The 6,000-nt window shown below is 48.8% G+C and overlaps 1 protein-coding gene across 2 annotated transcripts in view; it reads left to right on the top strand.

The window, feature by feature from the left end:
• Positions 1-6,000, top strand: part of GAS7 (growth arrest specific 7) — a 286,811-nt gene that overhangs the window by 125,185 nt on the left and 155,626 nt on the right. The gene's annotated exons all lie outside the window — the stretch shown is intronic.

Here is a 6,000-nt window from a genome sequence, read left to right as displayed (position 1 = left end):
TTTCTTTCTCTCTCTCTCTCTCTCTCTCTTTCTTTCTTTCTTTCTTTCCTTTCTTTCTTTCCTTTCTTTCCTTCCTTTCTTTCTTTTTTCCTTTTGTAGAGATAGTGTCTTGCTCTGTCACCCAGGCTGGAGTATAGTGGCACAATCACCGCTCACTGCACCTGTGCCTCGCAGGTTCAAGTGATTCTCCTGCCTCAGCATCCTGAGTAGCTGCGATTACAGGCGCCCGCCCCCACACCTGGCTAATTTTTGTATTTTTAGTATGGGTGGGGTTTCACCATGTTGGTCAGGCTGGTCTCGAACTCCTGACCTCGTGCTCTGCCTGCCTCAGCCTCCCAAAGTGCTGGTATTACAGACGAGAACCACCGCACCCAGCCCTTAATTTTCATTAGTTATAATTTATCTGACTAAAATTCCTTCTAGTCCTGTGTGTGAGTTCTAATCACAAATGAGTGTCGAGTTTTGTCAGGTGCTTTTTCTGCATCCAGATTATCCTTTTTTTTTTTCCTTGTAGTTTCTTTTCATATGGTGAATTTAATGAGTTTTCTGATGTTTCAGTATCTCTGCATTTCCAGGATTTGCTAACATTTATTTAGAATTTTTAAACCTATTCTCTTTTTTTTTTTTTTTTTTTTTTTTTTTTTTTTTTTTTTTTTTTGAGACGGAGTCTCGCTGTGTCGCCCAGGCTGGAGTGCAGTGGCCGGATCTCAGCTCACTGCAAGCTCCGCCTCCCGGGTTTTTACGCCATTCTCCTGCCTCAGCCTCCCGAGTAGCCGGGACTACAGGCGCCTGCCACCTCGCCCGGCTAGTTTTTCATATTTTTTAGTAGAGACGGGGTTTCACCGTGTTAGCCAGGATGGTCTCGAACTCCTGACCTCGTGATCCGCCCGTCTCGGCCTCCCAAAGTGCTGGGATTACAGGCTTGAGCCACCGCGCCCGGCCTAAACCTATTCTCTAAGTGAGGTTAGGAGCTTTTACTTCCTTTCTTCTCCCATTGTTTTCCTTTGAACTTGATATCAGGGTGTTATAAAAAGAAGCTGAATGTTTTCTATTTCTGGAAGAGATTGGATTAAGTGTTTTTTTCTTAACGATTTGAGAAAACTTAGTAAAACCACACCGACAGGTACAATTTTTTAAGGTAGGTTTTAGATCACTGAATCAATTCGTTTGAAGGTTATAGACCTATTCAGGTTTTCTATTTCCTCTTGAGTCAATTTGGAACTTTTATTTTCTTGGAAAATTGTCAGTGGCAGGAGAGAACAAATAACCAGGGAGTTCCAGAACTTGGGGGAAAATAGCATCTTTGTCTGATTCATGCTACCCAACACTGAGAAGGTAGGAGGGAGGAGATCGAAGTGAAACCCTTCCAGGGTTTTGTATTATTCAGAAGAAGAAAAGAGCTATTGATTAGCTTTCTGCTTGAAGTCAAGTGTACATGTTAAAAATGTCAGTGTAACCACCTAAGTAGCATAAATAGACTCTATAAATGCAAAGTGTGTAGAGGGAGGGGGAATAAATAAAATGCAATCAATCCAGCAGAAAGTAAGATGGGAGGGAGCAAGAAAAGCAGAGAAAAGCCTGGCAAAGAGAAAGCCTGTCCTTACAATGACCTTTGGGCAGCACCCCCCGTCTCAGGAACTTTCTGGACGCCCACTGCTTTCTCAGCTCCTGCTTTCTCCTGTTATCGTTGCATATGTCCATCAGACTGCTGCGTGGCTGCCTGCCATCTTTCTCTCTTCCAGAACGTAAGCTCTGCCTGGGACAGGGCTGCGGTCATTCATCTGCATATTCTCAGCGCCTGACATATAGTAGGTGCCCAATAAATGTTTGAGTAAGCGTGAAGCACCGATAAATAAGTAAACAGGTGGATAAATACATCCTGAGATGTTACTCTGCCAGGCTCAATGGCTATGGGAAAACATTTTCATCTGAGATCGCCTTGGTTGATAAGTGAGTTAGAGAACTAAGGAAGTAGCTGCAGCCTTGAATTCAATGGAGAAAAAAGTCAGGGTGAGATGCCTCGTCTGAAACTGTCTCGAAATTTCTCAAGCGCCCGTGTAGCTGTCACACGCTTGATCAGTACCTAGTAGTACCTAGAAATTCCCTTGTGCACTGGTAAAATAGCTCATAAGCTTTAAATTAGTGCTACTCAAACATTAATGTGCGCACGATTCACCTGGGGCGCTTGTTAAACTACAGTCTGATGTAGGAGGTCTGGGGGGTGCCGCAGATGCTGTGTTTCTAACAAGCTCAGTGTTGCTGGTCTATGGACCATGTCTTATATAACAGCAAGGCGTTCAGTAGCAAGGTGTACACTGTCGCCTGCTCTCCCCAGGTGCTTGAGGACAGCACAATGATCCTGTGCTTGGAGAATAAGTCCTGTGCTCTGACTTCCAGGATTGTTACCAGGGAGTGGGAAGGATCCAAGCTTGCACCGGCTGGGGAGGGGTGCCCCTTGACCTTAAACTGTGCATCCTGAAACAGGCCTGTCTCCAGCTGTGTCAGAGCCTCTGGGGTAGAATTCGTTTGCTGAGGTACCTGCATAGTGATTACATCTGCCCTCATTTTCTTGTTTCTCAGGCTGAGCCACGCGGCCTGTTGGGACACGTTGAGTCCTGGGAAGCCCTCATCTGTGCGATTCACATGTCACTTGTCACTGTTCTCTGGCAGTGCCACGCTTTATGTATGCAATCAAAATCTCATTTCCTTGCCTCATTCCGGCGAGCCTTTGCCTTGCTGTCACTCTGGTCCTGGGCCGGGGAGGGCCACCGTTTCTATTTCCGTCATGCCGCCTGCCCCGGGTTAGACATAGACTACTTCACTCCATATACTTAGAATGATGGAATGGGGCTGGCAGCGATGATGCCACTTTCTTCTTCTTCTTTTTTTTTTTTATTAGTTCCCCATTTTTAGAGAAATGGCACAAAACCAGTGGGTAATACCCCAAATTGCAGATAAGTCACTAATGCACCAATCCTGCGGCCGGACAGACCACGGGTGCCGGCACTTCCCCAGCCTCTCTCCCCATCACATCTCAGAAACGGCGCTGGCAAGCCGTCTGGTGTGTTCTTTACCTTACATTTATATTGACTCCTGTGGATCAGGGAAAGCTTGTGGACAGATGCTTCTATCAGAGAGGGATGGAACCGGGGGTTTCTAAGCTGATGGTGTGGCTCTAGGGTTTTACAGAAAGCATATTTGAAGGCAGAAGCATCTGTTAGACAGCAGGAGAACCTGGAACTTGAATGCCCTTCGAGGCTGTCCCCAGGCCTGGGGCATGGGATGCCTGCCTTGGCTCTTCTCCATACATAGTCTTGGCCTTCAGGGACTTTGTCCTTCCCAAGGTGGATAGAGGTAATGCAGCCATGGGCGAAGGCTGGGGGAGGGGAACGGGGACGCCAAGCCAGCTCTTCATCCCCTCCAGTGAAGACATTGTGGAGTGGACTAAGTTAAAGCTGGGGCTGCCAGCAGGGGCCTGCGTGCTGGGTTTGTCTTCTGGGGCCCCAGTCTTTCCTTATTCCTGAATCTTGCCTGAACTGGCTATCGGGGCAGGTAGTGTCTGTGCCGGGCAGGTAATAGCGCTGAGTGAGGCAGGTAGAGGTGCTTCTTCAGGGCCAATGACTTCAGATCAGTCCCCCACCTCCAGCCCTAGGCATCCTGGTTTAATGGGACAGGGGCTTCCTAGGGCATTTCTAAGCTCTCGGGTGATTCTCATGGGCAGCCAGGGTTGCAGACCACTGTGACAGAGGATGGTGGAAAACATGGCAGCATTTCTCCTCATTCTGTCGATAGCACCTGCAGTATGGCCCACCTGAGTTTTCAAGAGACAACTGAAATCTTTATTTTTTTCTCTTTTTTTTTTTTCCTTGAAATGGAGTCTCGCTCTGTTGCCCAAGCTGGAGTTCAGTGGTGCGATCTTGGCTCACTGCAGCCCCTGCCTCCTGGGTTCCAGCGATTCTCCTGCTTCAGCCTCCCAGGTAGCTGGGATTACAGGCACGTGCCACCATGCCCAGCTAATTTTTGTATTTTTAAATTTATTGTTATTAGAAGGGCTTTCACTATGTTGGCAAGGCTGGTCTTGAACTCCTGACCTCAGGTGATCTGCCTGCCTTGGCCTCCTAAAGTGCTGGGATTATAGGTGTGAGCCACTGTGCCTGGCCTTTTTATTTTTTCACAAGACCTTTCCCTGGTTTTTGTATGCTTGCAGATAAGCCAAACTTTTTTTTTTTTTTTTTTTTTTTTTGTTGAGACAGAGTCTCGCTCTGTCGCCCAGGCTGGAGTGCAGTGGCCGGATCTCAGCTCACTGCAAGCTCCGCCTCCTGGGTTTACGCCATTCTCTTGCCTCAGCCTCCCGAGTAGCTGGGACTACAGGCGCCCGCCACCTCGCCCGGCTAGTTTTTTGTATTTTTTTAGTAGAGACGGGGTTTCACTGTGTCAGCCAGGATGGTCTTGATCTCCTGACCTTGTGATCCACCCATCTCGGCCTCCCAAAGTGCTGGGATTACAGGCTTGAGCCACCGCGCCCGGCCAAGTCAAACATTTTTTTAAAAGGTCTGCAGGTCAAGCAAAGCACATCCAATGGCCCCGTAAGCAGCCTCTGCTCTGCAGGTGAGCCCTCGGCTGTCTGACTCTGCCTCCGATTGCACCCACCACCTCATGTCTGGCTGTTCTCTGTGACACGGGGGTGACTATACTTGTACTTTGCCCTCACCCATTTTCTGTTCTTGTTCTTGCTCTTGTAGCCCCAGTCCCACAGCCAGCTCTGAGGGTAATAATGTATCCTGGGCACAGACCCAGAGTGATTCGCATCTTCCCACAACAACCCTGCGTGGTTTGTAATATTTTTGGTCCCATTTCTCAGATGTGGAAAAGCCACTTGCCCAAGGGGGATGGTGGAGTCGGGACTCGAACACAGCTCTGTTTGCCTCATGAGCCTGAGCTCTAAGTCGCCTCACTGGATCTCTCTGCCTGGAGTTCTTTGGGGTCCTGCTGGCTGGGAACACTCCACCAATGGGCTTCTGTGTGGGACCCTCTGACCCAGTCAGGTGGCTCCTTTGAGTTCATAATTGGGCTGAGCGGGTGTTCCAGATGCTAGGCCAGAGGATTGCGTAGGAGTCAGACAGGGATGGGGATGTGGGAGTCCCTGGTTTCTAGAGAAATAGTTAGGTTGGTGCAAAAGTAATTGTGATTTAGTCCATTTTTTAATGGCAAAAAACGCAATTACTTTTGCACCAACCGAATAGCACATTTCCGACTTTTGCTCTCTGTATGCCCTTCCTTCGCCCCCATCCCAAACTCTGTCCCCTAGGTTGTGATGTCCCCATTCTGCCTCTGCCCCTCTCTCCCTAGACCCTAGATTTTAGAATAGGGCAGGAGGGACAGCATCTTTGCTGGCATTTTCTCTCTGCAAGGCCAGGCCAGTAGCCTGGTAAGCTGAGCAGAGCCCATGAAAACAGAAAGAAGAACGAAGGGAGGCTGGGCATGGTGGCTCACACCTGTAATCCCAGCACTTTGGGAAGCTGAAGCGGGCATATGACTTGAGGTCAGGAGTTCAAGACCAGCCTGGCCAACATGGTGAAACCCCATCTCTACTAACAATACAAAAATTAGCCAGGCATGGTGGCGCAGGCCTTTAGTCCCAGCTACGCTGGAGGCTGAGGCAGGAGAATCGCCTGAACCCAGGAGGCGCAGGTTGCAGTGAGCTGAGATCGTGCCACTGCACTCCAGCCTGGGTGACAGAGCGAGACTCCCTCTCCAAAAAATAAAAATTGGAGAAAAAAAAAAAAAAGAATGAAGAGAGAGAATGAAGGGAGAGCTGGGCTGGGAGGCTGGGCAGCTGACCCGGGCTGGTGGCTGGATGATTCTCAGGACTTAGTGGCCACAAAAGTTGGAGAATAAATGAGAATGAATGAGAGAGGAAGGAGGTGGAATAAACCTCAAGACTGGGGATGCAGGATTGGGGTGCATAGAAAACCAGGAGTCCCTGCTGAGACTAGTGAG

The sequence above is a fragment of the Theropithecus gelada genome, chromosome 16 (assembly GCF_003255815.1).
Source record: "Theropithecus gelada isolate Dixy chromosome 16, Tgel_1.0, whole genome shotgun sequence".
Taxonomy (NCBI): Eukaryota; Metazoa; Chordata; class Mammalia; order Primates; family Cercopithecidae; genus Theropithecus; species Theropithecus gelada.
The sequence above is the reverse complement of the archived record's forward strand: the minus strand, read 5'-3'. Positions and strand labels throughout refer to the sequence as shown.